Here is a 14,417-nt window from a genome sequence, read left to right as displayed (position 1 = left end):
TGCAATCGGGCGTAGGGAATGCGGAGGCGGGAGGCCGGGGGGTGGCAGCCTCTGGCCGCAGCTGTCCGGCGCGTTGAGTGGCCCTGAATTGGGAGTCTGAGAGGAGGGGGTGGGGAGGGCGCCTTCGGAGTGGGCAGTCCACCATCCCCGCCCGACTTTCAGAGCCCCAATAAATGGTCACTTTGAAGGTTTGAGTCTGCAGCCATGACAAGAAACGGAGCACTTCTGCCCATGATTCCAATAGCAATTACTTTGTGCAGCCTCAGATCTTTTGTGGAAGGAGGTGGGGTACAAGTACATTAAAATGGGTGGTTCGCATTTCCCACCCTGCTTCCCTCCCCCCACCCCCCGTAGTTAACTTAGTTTCCTTTAGTAATTTATGAAGAACACTATCCTGTTGAGATCCTTAAAAGACAAAACATAACGAAGTGTCATTGTGGCCTCTCCATAAAGGCCTTGAAATTTCTGGTTAGGATTTCTTTCCATGAAGCCTCTTCTGTAGGTGAGAAATTGAGCAGTGTTGCTGGTCTCTTGTTTCTTTGAGCAACAGAAACAGGAGAGGTCCAGGGGGCAGGAGTGAGCCCAGTTTTGCTGGATGAAGTCACCATGACTTGATAGAAGTCTGCTTGATAGAAGGTTCCCAGTGGGGCACCCGGAACAGCAGGTGGGCTCCTGCTGATGGCAGTTCTCCAGGCTCCTGCCTCCCTACTGCCTTTGGCTAGGCACTGCCTTGTGTCCCAGGGCCCTGGGGCAGCCAGACCTGCATAATTTAAGTAATCACCTTGAGATTATTTACTCCCACTCTCACAGGGGACATTCCTGTCTCCCAGCTGAGCCCACTGCCTCTTAAGAACTAAGTGAAAAGTAGTAGTTAGTTTTTCTGGTGTTGTAAGGGCAGGTGCTCATTCTTAAAGGTTTCATCTCCAGGTCACTCAGCTAGGGCCAAACATCCAGAGGAGAATGCCCATCCCATTCAGGCCCATCAGAGCGGAGAAAATTCTGCAGAAGAACCAGTAGGCAGTTTGCTAGGACAACTAGCCCAGACCTGTGGCCTGGGGTGAGAGCTGGGAGGAGAGAGTAGACTGGTGACCTTTGTTGTAACTTCCCCACCCCCATTCTTTTAGCTCTAGAACTCTGGCCTAGTTTGGTGGATTGTGGCTGATGAGAGTGGGGGTGGGGAGGGGACAGTAACGATTTTATTATTATAAAGCTAACATGAATTGAGAACGGACAGGGCACCACGCACTGAGTTTGTGGCTTTGGTGTCTCTCTAAACCTGAGTCCACCCTACATGGGAACTGGGACTTGGAAGGAGCAAGGACAGACCAGCTGGTGTCCCAAGCTTCAGCAGAGATCCTGGCTGTCCTCAGTTTAAGATGCAGACAGCGGTGGGGGCAGTGAGGCAGGCCTGCCTGGTGACAGTCGGGGGCTTCTGTGGTTGATGCTCAGGATCCCTGTTTTCCTTTCTGATTCACCAGTTCAGTTCAGTTAAAAGGTAGTTTTTCGGAGGGGGCCGATATTTGGTTAGACTTTGAAAGGTAGGAGAGGATACTGACAAGTAGAGGTAAGGCACAAAGAGAGGGCATCACCAGAAAAAGGACCAGCAGGCGAAAGGGATGGAGGAGCTCCTGTGGGATTTGTGTCAGGAATGGGGTTGTCTCATTTTGGTGTGAATGTAGGAGATAAAACTGGCGAGGAGATAAAATCTGGGACCCTGTTGTAGAGGCCTTGGGACAAGTCTGTGCTACCATGTAGAAGATCTTGTCCTGTCCTTGTGAAGGTATGTAAGGATGAGAGACTCCAGCACGCTCTTAGATCAGACTCCCCTTTGGAATTAGGGAACGGAGGGCCCCAGTGCTGACCCCAGTGCTGACGTGGTGAAGGAGGAGGTGGGAGAGAGGAAGGGGAAGTAATGAATTGGAATCTTGATGTGGGTTTTGAGGCCTGCAGGACAGGCGTTCTTGCTCAGGTACAAGCAGGTGGGCCCTGGCGGTGGGAACCCCGGTTCCCCGATGAGGCAGTGATGTGTAGGCTGGTACGTGCTGTCTGGTTTAGGCTTTCCGTGAGTTTCAGAGCCCGAGTGGAAAACGTGGCTTCCACGTGGAGAGCTCCTCCTACTGCACACCCCGCCCCCTCGGGCTGCCTGTCTGGGCTGATGGCACCACCTTCTGGTCAGAGAGGGAACTGTCTGACCAAATAGTGAACTCTTCCGAACTCCAGGGCCTCCAGCACTACTAATATTGGGTCTTCAGGCCTCTTCTCAGTTTCCTTGACAAATCAACTAATGCTCATTTAGGCAGTCTCCTCATTACAACTGCTTTAGTCTCATCAAAGAAATCTTTCAAACGTTTTGCTTTTCCTTCCCCATCCTTTGCTATCTTGCTACCCAGTCTACCCACATCCTTGCTTCTGTAAGTCATGGCTATATGAAGGGAAATGTGGGCAGACAAAATAACAGACTGCTGCTATAAGCTTCCAAAATTATTTCTTAAAAACATTTTATTAATTTTTGAGAGACAGAGAGAGACAGTGTGATCAAAGGAGGAGCAGAGAGAAAAGGAGACACAGAATCTGAAGCAGGCTCCAGGCTCTGAGCTGTCAGCACAGAGCCTGATGTGGGGCTCAAACCCATGGACTGTGAGATCATGACCTGAGCTGAAGTCGTACACTAAACTGACTGAGCCACCCAGGAGCAGGAGCCCCTCAGCTTCCAAAATTCTTGAAAGTAGAAATCTCTCCTTAGGAAGTCTCCATCTTTCCTCTTGTCTTCTTTCCTTGAAGTGGTTGTTATGTTAAATAGAATTCAGGATAAAGGAGAATATGTCTTCAATATTTGAGTTTGTTTACTAGTATTCCAACAAAATTGCTCTTGACTAATTTTTACTGGAAAAGCACAGAGCTTCAACAACGTTATGAATTAAGAAGACTTTTGTGGGGCTGGTTAGGAAACCTCACCATCATTTATAATGTTATTTATTGGAGGAAAATGTGTCCTGTGTTCCCAAAACAACCAACTCCCAAAGTTTTGGAACACACCACTTTTGTGAATTGGACATTTCCTCTGGGTCCTAGATTAATAGTCAAAGTGTTCGTGGATTGATTGGAAACACTAGAGATAACAGAGAATGTTTAAAAACCCCACGGGAATAGGAACATGGTCTCCCTCACCATAAATTCATTTCCTGGAAAGACTATAACGCGGTCAGCGTCGGGTGTCTGATTGTGGTCGGAGTTTTCTTGGTGCTTTGAAGCCTGAATAGTATTCCAGAAGTCCTCTCTGTTTTCCTTGGGTCATCATTTTTGTTTCCTCATTGTGTGCCAAGGTGAAGTCCAGGGGAAGATGTCCCGGGTGAGGGGCTGCTTGCTTCCCATGGAGAGGGCCGCAGGAACCCAGGAACATCCATGGTGTTGAAAAATCTATGGCTCTCTCTTGGCTGCAGTTTAACTTTGGCCTGAGAATTGATGGGTTTCAAGTGGGTGAAGAAAGAGTCTTTTGGTGGGGCAGTTTTCCATTGGGCCGATTGTGAAAGTCCTTATGAGGCAACCAAATCTATAAATGTGATTTAATGGTCAGTATACAGTCAGGGCCGACTGGACCCGGTTTTGGTTTCTGAGTTTGTTTGTTTTCCTTAGCAGTTCTAGCAGTCTGTAAAGGTTGAAATTTCGTGACTTTCGTTCTTTCTGAAGAAATCTTCCAAAGATTAAAGAGGACATTTACTTTTTGACAGAAACAGAATATTTAACAGAAACAGAAAATTCTCTCTTGAATTTACCATATGGGACCATTGGGACCATTTATAAATCTAAGATACTTCATGGGATCTCAGTGATCTTCTTTTTCTTATATCTTGAAACATTTTCCATTTTATTATCCTCAGAATTATCCCATCATTACCCATCCATGATTGCTAATTGTTTGATGCTAAAAATGCTAAAATAATAAGAACGTGGGAGAGTGAGAGAACCACCACCTAGAAGGAGGGAGCGACAGTGACATAAGCCATCACTACTGCGTTGCCTTTCCATTTTTGTTTTGATTTGTTTTTCCATTTCTTAGAGTGTTGCATCATCTTTCAAGAAGATATAGAAGAAGATGGAGGCCAGCATCTTTGTTCCTTTCATTGCATCCAGTTGAGAATTCAGAATTTTTCATTTCCTGAACAAAATGGTAAAGAGGAGAAAACGGACAAAGGAAAATGCTTCATTGTAGCCGGACACAGCAGAAGAGACAGCAGTGCCACGGATTCTAACGATAATAGTAAAATTGCTGTATAAGCAGCATCCCAGACTCTGAGTCTTCCAAGATAAGAATCTGGGTGAATTTTTGTCAGACTTCTGAATCAATGAATAAACAATATCTTTCTGAGGACAAAGAGGAACTATGATAGTCTCCAGTTAGTCATTCATCAGGAATGATTTCATCACCTGATATTTTGCCACAAGAACCTGGACCATCCTGTTTTGCTGAAAGAACGGGGGCCAATATTCTCCTACCTCTTGTGGTGTTTGGTTACCAGAATGTCCCTGATACAGTTTGCAGGGGACAAACGATGAAGTCAGATGTGTTTACAGAGGCAATCAAAAGGAAATGGATGATACAGAAATGGGGGGAAAAAGTTATTGGTGTAGTTCTTGCTGCTGTTTATACATTTAAAAATAAAAATGTTTTGCAAATGTGGAGAAAAGAAGATGCACATCTTCTCTTTAAGAAGCCAGTGAGCCATCAGTGGTTTGCAAAGTAACTGATTTTATCAAGGGCCAGTGCAGGAAGGACCAGAAAAAACGATAAGCTGAAACTTATTGGAGATGCACTGGAAATCAGTATTGATATGGTGGATCTGTGCCCGGTGTGCATGGCAGCTGCGCATTTTGGGTTTATATACCTTCAAAGTCAGGAAGCAGAGAATGGAAATATGTTGTATTTAAACGGTTACATTTTGAACAAAGTTTTAAACACAATTCCTCTGTTATTCTAAAAATCACTCATAAAAATAAAAAGGCCCCATTGGACTCTGGTGGCAAACGATGCTGACGGTTTTTTTTTTCCACCGAGGCAAAACATTAAAACAAGAATCAAGTAACCCCCCTTAGGTAAGCAGGAGTCAGTCCAGTAGGATCTATCTACCCCCCGACCCTTTCCCGCGTCCCACCTCCCACATGTGCTCACCACTAAGGCTGATGATCGTTTGAAAGCAATGGTTTGAATGACAGGCATTGTCATAGCCTCTCAGTTTATCCTCCCCGTTAGTGGAACTTCGTGCTTTTCGAAGGGGGATAAGAGTCCTGCACGGGACACATAACACAGATACTGTATTTTAGTGTATGGTATTTCCATATGCAGGGCCTTTAAGATTAATTTTGACCATTCATGGTCTTCACTTTGTTTGGAAACTTTAGAACCTGACTGTCTTGGTCCGTACGGGCCACTGTAGTGGAACTGTCAACTGGGTGAATTGCAAACAGATGTTTATTTCTCATAGTTTTGGAGGCTGAGATCAGGCACCAGCGTGGTGGGGCTCCTGGTGATGGCCTGCTTCCTGGTTATGTCCTCATATGGCTTTCTTGGAGTGTGCGTGGGGGTGGGGTGGGGTGGGCAGGGAACACAAGAGCATGGACAGACGGGTTGTAAGCTGGATGGTTTGGTGTGGCTGGGCAGGATGGTGTCTGTGCGGGAGACAGCTCACAGTTGTGCACTGACCAGGGTTAGACTCTTAGGGCCTAGTGTATCTGCTCCATCAGCAAGTAAGGAAAAACCCAATGGAAAGTTCTAAACAAGAGAGGCAAGCATGTTACCCCCCCCCCTGCTTCAAGAAGTCCTGGAGCTGTGGGGCTAGTGTGGGCTCAGCAGCTGGATTGGAGATGAAGACCTCGGAGGAAGGAACACACTGACAAATCAGGTGGCCAGTTAGAGGCAGAAAAGGAAGAGGTAATTTTGGGAAGCTTATGGGGGACAAACTAGCAAGATAACCAAAACTTGCACATGTGAGGAGTAAGTGGGGAAAATGATGGCAGTCTAGGCCTCTCCTTTACCATTCCTGTCTGCACCTGCCCTGCGTCCCTCCCCACCTCACCCCTCTGTCTAACCAGTGGTATCACCACATATCTCATTGCTCCAGCAACCCCCCCCCAACAGTTGTCTTTGATATGAAAATGAGTCATTTTCTCCTCCCTTCATGCTTCTGCATGGAATTTATCATGGGTTTATTTCTGATTGCAAAATTCGCATGATTTCGTTCACCTCCCTCCCTTGCTACCGTCCGGGTCGTCTCTGTCTTGTATAGTGTTGTGCGATTGACCAGCTGGTCTTCTGCTTCTCCTCCTGCTCACCAGCACTGTCTCTAAGTTCTCTGCACCGTAGCCAGATTGAAGAAAAACCAAACCGACCAACAAACATAAACCCCAAACCAAATCATACCACTCAGTTGCTTAACTCCAAAGGCCTCCTTATAATCAATTTCACACTCCTGACTGTTGATTGGGCAGCCCTGTAAAATCTGGCTCTGCTGGTCTCAAAGATCTGATGGGGGCCACTCTCACCCTCACCCATTCCCTTCTAGCACCTTCTTTCTATACTGCAAATAGGCCAATCTCTCCCCTGCTTTAGGGAGTGTATGCTTACATTAATGTAATTAAGGCATTCTCTTAATGCAGGGAATTAATAAAGAAGTCAAGGCCTTTGCTCAGTTATTACCTTGTTTGTTTATTTTAATTGTTTGCTGTGTCTTATTCTTTCTCCACCCAAAATGAATTGTAAGTTCCCTGAAGGAGGGGATGCTGTATGCCATGTTCAATGTTCAATCCTTAACCCCTACTGCAGTCCCTGACTCACAGCAGATTAAGTGTGTGTCCGGTGTGTGTGTGGGGGGGGGTTATTAGATGATAAAAATGCCTCCTAGTTTATTAGCAGACCTACGACTTAGGGAGGGGAAGCCAGGCTGGTGGGGAGGGGCGAGTGAGGGGAAGCGGACATCCTTCTTACTCTCACAGCATTTCATAGTTCAGCAAACGCCCTGATCCCATACTGCTCTGTGCTGGAATTATTTGTAGGTTGAAAGTGCTTTCCTACGTGTTACTCTTTTAAACCTTTCTATAACCTTAAGAAGGATAGAATTATAATTCTCATTTTACTGATGAAAACCTTAAGCCCCGAGATTCTTGCTGAGAAGGGCCCAAGTCCAGATTTGGACATGAGGATTCAGATTCCCAGATCTTTGTATTTTGTTATTGTTCTGGATGTCGTAACCCACTTCTCCATTCCTACCAATGAACAATCAGTGTTATGGGTCATACTAAAAGACACTTCCATTTTGAGGCTGCTCAGAGTGAGTTTAGTTAGCTTGATAGTCAACGGAGTTCAGTACCCATTTATGTGTATATAATACTCATCTATATATTTACTCCCTAAGATCTTAAAACCTTGAAAAAGTCTTAACTAGGAAGAGAGACAAGTAAAAGAGAGAAAATGAAAAGAAAGACCTCAGAGGAAAGAACTGGAAAGGAACAAAGGTAAGATTATAATCTAAAAGGAAGCCAAGGAATATTTTCAGAATCTTCTTGTTTTTTTGGCAAGGTTACAAAAAGAAATGGGTAACCAGATAAAGTAGGCACACAGAACTAAGGCAAGAAGGCTGATAATTGATGAGGAAAAAGGGAGAAAAAAGCCCCTCAGGGGAAGGCAGAGGAAAAGAGACTGGCCAGAGGGGGGTACCCCGTGAGCACAGCATGAATATGCCGTCGTCAACTATGTGATGTTCACTTAGGCCTGGCTTGTGTTTGGTGTTGGGGAGAAACAGAGAAGAGGAAAATGTTGGGCCCTTGCTGTTAGTTGTTGGTGCAAATAAAGAGCGGCGAGAATTCATCTATGAAATGTGAGACACTGACTGGGTAGGCGAAGAGGGCAGGGGCTTTGGACCAAGACCCCAGGAGGTCCAAATCTCAGCCTTGAAAGTGATTAGCTGTGTGACCGAGGCCAGGTTACTTAGCCTCTCTGAGCTTCAGTCTGTTCAACATAAGCCCAGGCTTAATACTATGTACTTCATAAGGTTGTTGTAGAAACTGTGACCTTCTGTTGCTTTGGGCACGCTCAGATCCTCGGAAGGCAGGAAACAGAGTTGTCAAGCTTCTCTCTCCTACTTTGGTCCAAGGGGCTCCATCTAGACGGTGAGATTGGGGTGGGTTTCATCTGGGGGCAGCTGTGTGGGTAGTGATTGGGTACGTTTTTATTCACAGGTTACTGTGTGCAGCAACTTTTCACATTTGCTTTTTAAAAACGCCTTAATGGACTGCTATAGTAGAAGGAGAAAAATCTTTCATTTGTATGTGTATGTCATTCAAATGGTATTTTTAAAGATTTATTTTTGTGTGTTCACGATGTTCTTGAATAATGTTTCCATAAGTACGGTCAAAGATAAAACTTGCACGGTGCGCAAAATCTGGTCATGCATATTTTAGAGTGTGACCGTCTTTTGGCCAGCCTTGGGCTCCATTTGCTGAGTTCTTCACTGGCCATGTTTCCTTAGGAGGGCTTGCTTAAGCTGGCTCACTGACCAGGAAGCTTCTGGACACAGGCTAGGCTAATCGTGGTGCCCTCCTCCAGAGTCACCCCGTTCCCCTTTACTGCCAACTGCTTGGCTCTCTGACCAGCCGGTGGTGGCCAGGTTCTTGCACCTGTCATTTATTCAATACATACCTGATGAGCACCTTTGATGTGCCCGGTGCTGTGCTGTGGGATATAGCGGCACATAAGATGGGCAAGGTCGTGGCCTCATGCAGCAAAGAAAGGAGTGAGAAGATACAGTGTCTAAGGGCCTGTGTCCGTGAGGCTCGTTTGGGATGGCCCACCTGAATAGGGATCCTATCTTGAATGGCACGGAAAACTTAAAATGACAGAAAAGACTGCCATGTGAAGGTCAGGAGAGGCTGTTTCCAGGCAGAAGCAGGTGAGTACAAAGGTCCTGAGGTTGGCATTCAGTTTGGCGAGTTCAGTGAACTGAAGAGCAGTTGGTGTGGCTGGAGCCTAGCAAGTGATGTCTGGAGACTGGCAAGAGATGGGTAGTTCAGGGCCAATGGCCAGGGTATGGGAGATGGGTGTCTTGCTTGGCCTGGGTTCTACACCTGGATACCACGGACTGAGGGGCTGAAAGAGCAGACACGGGCTTCTCACAGCTCTGGCAACTGGCAGTGTGCGCTCAGGGTGCCGGCGTGGTTGGGTTCTGGCGAGAGCACGGTTCCTGGCTTGCTGATGGCCATCTTCTTGCTGTGTCCTCACATGGTGGAGAGAGAACGAGAGAACAAGCTCTCTGGTGTCTCTTAGAAGGGCACCAATCCCATCATGAGGGTCCCACCCCCTTGACCTCATGTAACCCTCATTACCACCCAGAGACCCCAAATGCCATCACAGGGCACCAAAAGGCACCCAAAGGTGTCAGTGCTCCAGAGTCAGGGGAAAACACGGCAGCTGTGAGTGCCTGCCTTCATTTCCACTCTGTCGTGGAGTCTCTGGACTCCCAGGTTAGCTTCTGACCCGGAAGGAAGGCCCATCTCCCTGGTCCCCGCAGACCAGCCACATTAGGAGTTATGTGAGGGCCGCAGAGGATTGGTGGAAGCTGGCTGGAGAATGGCCTGCGGTCAGGCCTGCTCAGACAGAGCCGGGGGCTAGCTGCTAGGAGCCTTGCTGTGGGCTCACTGTGGTCTGTGCTTTCCTCACCCCACCAGAAGCATAGTCCTCGGGTGCCCTCCCTGCCATGAGGAGGGCACCAGGGTCCTGACGTGACTTCTTGGGATCCAGATGATGAGGTTGCTGTGGAAGTAATGTTCAAGGGCCCTTCTGCTCTGAAGTGGATCTCCATGCCTCTGAGCGCCAGCCCGTCCTGGTTTCCTTTTTCTTGTCCCCCCCCTCTGGCACCCCCACTGCTCTCCATCTGCTTCCCTCTTGTACACACTATTTCGCGTCATTCTCTAGCGGTTTCTGCAAACAAAGTTGTGTTCTTTCCAGCCAGTGGACGATAAGCTTCCCGAAGTCGGGTCGTTTCTGTGTGATGCTCACAGTCCTGGACTCAGCAGAAGCTCCATTTGTCAGCAGAGCATTTGTCCATTGAATCAAATTGGCTTGTGATTCCGACCCATCCTCAATTAACCAAGGACCAAGGCGGGTCTGTGGGATGCGTCTGTAGACAATTTATGTCAGGATCACCGATCATCGGTCATTGGCTTGTCATCTTTGTGGTTTTCGCCATACGTGCATTCCACCATGCAATGACTTGCTTCCTCCCCCCCCCCTTTTTTCTTTTAAATTGGCTCATGGTTTTCACTTACGGAATTAATGTCAGCAGGAAATTTGATAGCATGACTGTGCATGAAAACCACTATCCCTTCCCGTAAAATAAAAGGTGATTGTAAAAAGAAATCCAAGTTTCTGAAATAGAAGGCATGTGTCTCTTGCTCCATGAATCATCTCTCAAGGGGTCCAGGGATATGCACATCACACTTTGGGGAATTCTGATTTATAGGACAGGTGAGGATGCGTTTAGGAATACGGCGGCCATCCCTGGACACATTTCTGGATCTTGGCCACCTTCCCGTCCTATGCACTGTGGGCATGACAGCCAGAGACTGTCTCTTGTCATGGGTTGTGTGAGGAGGCAGCTTGGGTGACCAGTGAGAAGTACTCTGGCATTCTTCTCCTATCTTTGGACACCCCCTGCTCCTTGACCCTCTGCCCTGCTTCAGGCTCCTCCTGGGACTAGGATTCTGTCTTCTTCCCCCATTAGCTGCTAGTCCTGAGAACAGCTGTGAAGGAGGAGAGGGGTGGGTAAAGGAGGAGAGAGGGGGAGAAAAGGGGGGAGAGGGGAAGAGACAGTGGGGAGTGCAATGGGAAGGCAAAGTCTGGGCAGTGGCTCAGAAGGAGAGAGCAGGATGAGGGGCTAGAAAATGAGGGGAGGGGCTGAGAGGTATGCCTTGCGGCAGGAAAATGGTTTTGGCCGAGACCCAGGAGGTAGTGAGGTATGTATTTGTCTGTTGAGCCTAGAGGCATTTGCTGGGGTAGACAAGCACAAAAGCAACCCTTCGATTCTTAAACTGCGATGTGGAACCCTCTAGAGGATGAAAGATTTTAAAAGTAAAAGGCAAGGCACAAGTGTGGAAGTGGTATGATTATTATTTAGGTAACAACTTTCATTCTCTCTAGGTTGGATGTTTGGACTTGACCTAATTACCGACTTGGATTTTAGCAGGTGAACAGATCAAATGACACAGCAGATCATCCAGAGGTCTTCACATTCTAAGTGTGTTGCGTCCTGGCCCGCTGTAGATGCAGAGACTCAGAGGTGACAGGGACCTTGCTGGGAAGCACCCCCCCAGAGCCCCTTGGCTGGCCCCTCCCTATGTGTCTGACTTCCTCAGAATTGGAGCGTAAGTGTGGGCAGGCTGCCAACGCATAAAGCTGCAGCCTCTGCCCCCTGAGCCCTGGGCTGCGGGCTCCAGAGCAGACATTGCCCTGACTTGGAAGCAGTCTTTGTAAGAATGTTGGGAACCAGCATGCCTTGTTGAGGACCCGGAGGAGGTATTGCAAGCCTCTGGAGAGTCCATCCTTCTTCTACCTCTAGATCAGGTTGGTCTGACCCAAGCTGGTTTGCTTCCAGATGGGCACACCCGCCACCATAGATAGTCTTGCAGTCCGAATTTGAGTCCTGAATATCTCTCCTTGCTTCATGGTTTCAGACAAGTCATTTCACCTCTCATATGTACGTTGACTGTCTAGTTTGATTCCCAGCTTTGCCCCTTGCTAGATGTGTGACTTCGGACAGGATGTTAACCTCTGTTCCTCTCTATCTCTGGCTGTAAAATGGTGATACTTACCATGCCCATCTCTTAGGGTTGTGGTGATTAGCAGACTTGACATATGTTAGTCTGTGGAGCCCCGAGAGGCAGGTCTGGTGGGCAGTAAGCACTGTGCAGAAGCGTGAGCTTTTGGCCTCATCTGGGGGTGCTGTCTCCACCGCCCATTCACGCGAGGCAGGTGTCAGAAGTGTTTGCCGGTGCCTGCCTGCTGATATTGTGGTTGTTAACCTTCCAGTCTTGATTTGAGCCTGGACCTCCAATATCCTGACGCATGTGTATCCTCTGATTTGCATCTGCCCCCTCCCCTCCTTCAACCCTCCTCAGGCCACAAGGCTGGGTCCCACCTTTCTAGTCCTCTTGCCCTCCCCCCACCATCATATCCCCTTTCTCCCAGGTTTTTTTTTCGTCGTCCCTGTTCCCTACTCCCCACTTCCAGTAACACACCCTACCCCTTCCTATGGGGTATCCAGGTATTAACCGGACCCCAGCAGGGCCGGATCCTAGAGGATCCCGTCCTCTAGGCTGTGGCTCTGCCATACTCCTTGGCTGTGTCTCCTCATGCCCTCAGCTGCAGACTTTTGTCTCATGCTTCCCTTCAGAGGCCAGCTCATTTGTAGTCCAGGGTCACTCCTGGCCCCTTGGTGACCGTGATTGATGCTTCTGTGCGTTCAAGGCCTTCTCTGAGGACATTCTGGCCCTCACCACTACCCTCACCTCTCCACTTCCCTGTGTGGCCTGGCTGGCGTGTCATGGTGGCCTGCCTGACATTCCAGTTATGTTCTCTTGGTTTCTCTTGCTTGTTGGAGCCACTCTTAGAGGCTCACTTCTCTGACCTTTTATCTTTCTCGTCTCTTCCTCGGAGATGCCACCAGTTACTACAGCTCTGGTGGTTATCTGCCCTGCGTGTGGCTGTGTGTCATTGGTGGTCTGAGTCAGTGTACCCTCAGAGTGTGGTGACCCGGACTCCTTGCTCTGCCCTACGCGCTGGCTCCTCCCGATTTTGCCTCTGCTGCCCAACATGCCCTGGTTCACCTGCCTCCTCCCTGCCCTCACCAGCCACACTTCTCAGTGTCCCCAGGCCATTGCCAGGCTCCAGCCAGCTCGTGCTAATGCTCTTTTCGTGGGAAACCTTTAACAAACCCCAGGGCCCAGAACGCAGGCCCAGGACCTCTTAGAGAGTTGAAAGCCCTGCTTGTGTGGACACCCGGAGAGCACTCCTGCCAAGAGGCCTCGGGTTCAGCTCGCTGTCACTGGCACTCTGTCATGCCATTCTCCCCTAGGCCAGCCTGCCTCCGCGCCCCCCATCCTGCCCTTCCCTGCTCCCAGTGCCTCCTGTCACGTCAGTTTTACATATCAGCTTGGCTAGATGGGAGCACCCAGTTGTTAATTAAGCACTCATCTTCATGTTGCTCCAATGGTATTTTGTAGTTGTTGTTAACATTTGCGTGCAGGGCTGTTAAGTAACGAATATTACCTTGATGTTGTGGGTGGGCCCCATCCAGTCACCTGAAGGCTGCAAGAGCAAAACTGAGGTCTTGTAGAGAAAGAATTCTGCTTTGAGACTGTGGCCTTGACTCCTGGGTGTTCCCCATCCTGCCGGTGCCTCTCAGGCTCAGATTTGCCGCTTCCTATGATCACAAGAGCAGGTTCCTCCCAAGAAATCAGTCTGTGTGTGTATTTACAAGCACACATGTTGGCACGTGCATATACCAGTGGCCTCCGCTTGTCTGCAGGTTTGCTTTCTGTGGATTCAGTTAGCTGCGGCCCACTGTGGTCTGGCAGCAGATGACCCTCCTCCTGACGTGTCTTCAGGAGGTCGGGGTAGTGTGACTCTGTGTCACAGTGGGTGCACCCTTCACCCTTGTTATCTCATCACATAGGCGTTGTCATCTCGTATCTTCACAAGCAGTGAGGTATAGTACAGGGGCCTGGGTGGCTCAGTCAGTGAAGCATCTGACTTTGGCTCAGGTCATGATCTTGCAGCTTGTGGGTTCAAGCCCCGTATCAGGCTCTGTGTTGACAGCTCGGCGCCTGGAGCCTGCTTCAGATTCTGTGTTGCCTTCTCTCTGCCTCTCTCCCGTGTGCACTCTGTCTCTCTCAAAAATAAACAAGCATTAAAAAAAATTAAAAGAAGTGAAGTATATTACAATATTTTGAGACGGAGCCCACATTTACATAATTTTATTATAGTATATTATAATTGTTTTATTTTATTTTATATATTTTTTAAACATTTAGTTTTGAGAGAGAGAGAGCGCGAGCGAGCTTGAGCATGAGCAGGGGAGGGGCAGAGAAAGAGGGAGACAAAGGATCCAAAGCAGGCTCTGTGCTGATGGCACAGGGACTGATATGGGGCTTGAACTCATGAACTGCAAAATCATGACCTGAGCCAAAATCAGGAGTCGGATACTGAACTGACTGAGCCATCCAGGCACCTTTGTTTTGTTTTATTGTTGATTTCTTACTGTCTCCAATTTATAAATCAAATATCATCACAGGTATGTGTGTATAGGAAAAACATAGTATATATAGAGTTGGGTCCCACCAGCAGTTTCAGGCATCCCCTGGGGGGTCTTAGA

The 14,417-nt window shown here is 48.2% G+C and overlaps 1 long non-coding RNA gene across 4 annotated transcripts in view; it reads left to right on the top strand.

Moving 5' to 3' along the window:
• LOC115294800 overlaps nucleotides 1-5,013 on the top strand; it is a 95,543-nt gene extending 90,530 nt beyond the window's left edge. For all 4 annotated transcript variants that reach the window (XR_003910139.1, XR_003910141.1, XR_003910142.1 and 1 more), the window contains exon 8: nucleotides 4,058-5,013. This is a non-coding gene — a long non-coding RNA (uncharacterized LOC115294800). The remainder of the gene's footprint in view (nucleotides 1-4,057) is intronic.
• Nucleotides 5,014-14,417: the final 9,404 nt, after the last annotated feature.

This window comes from Suricata suricatta, chromosome 6, assembly GCF_006229205.1.
Source record: "Suricata suricatta isolate VVHF042 chromosome 6, meerkat_22Aug2017_6uvM2_HiC, whole genome shotgun sequence".
NCBI lineage: Eukaryota > Metazoa > Chordata > Mammalia > Carnivora > Herpestidae > Suricata > Suricata suricatta.
Note: the sequence above shows the minus strand (reverse complement) of the source record. Positions and strands in the feature narration are given on the sequence as shown.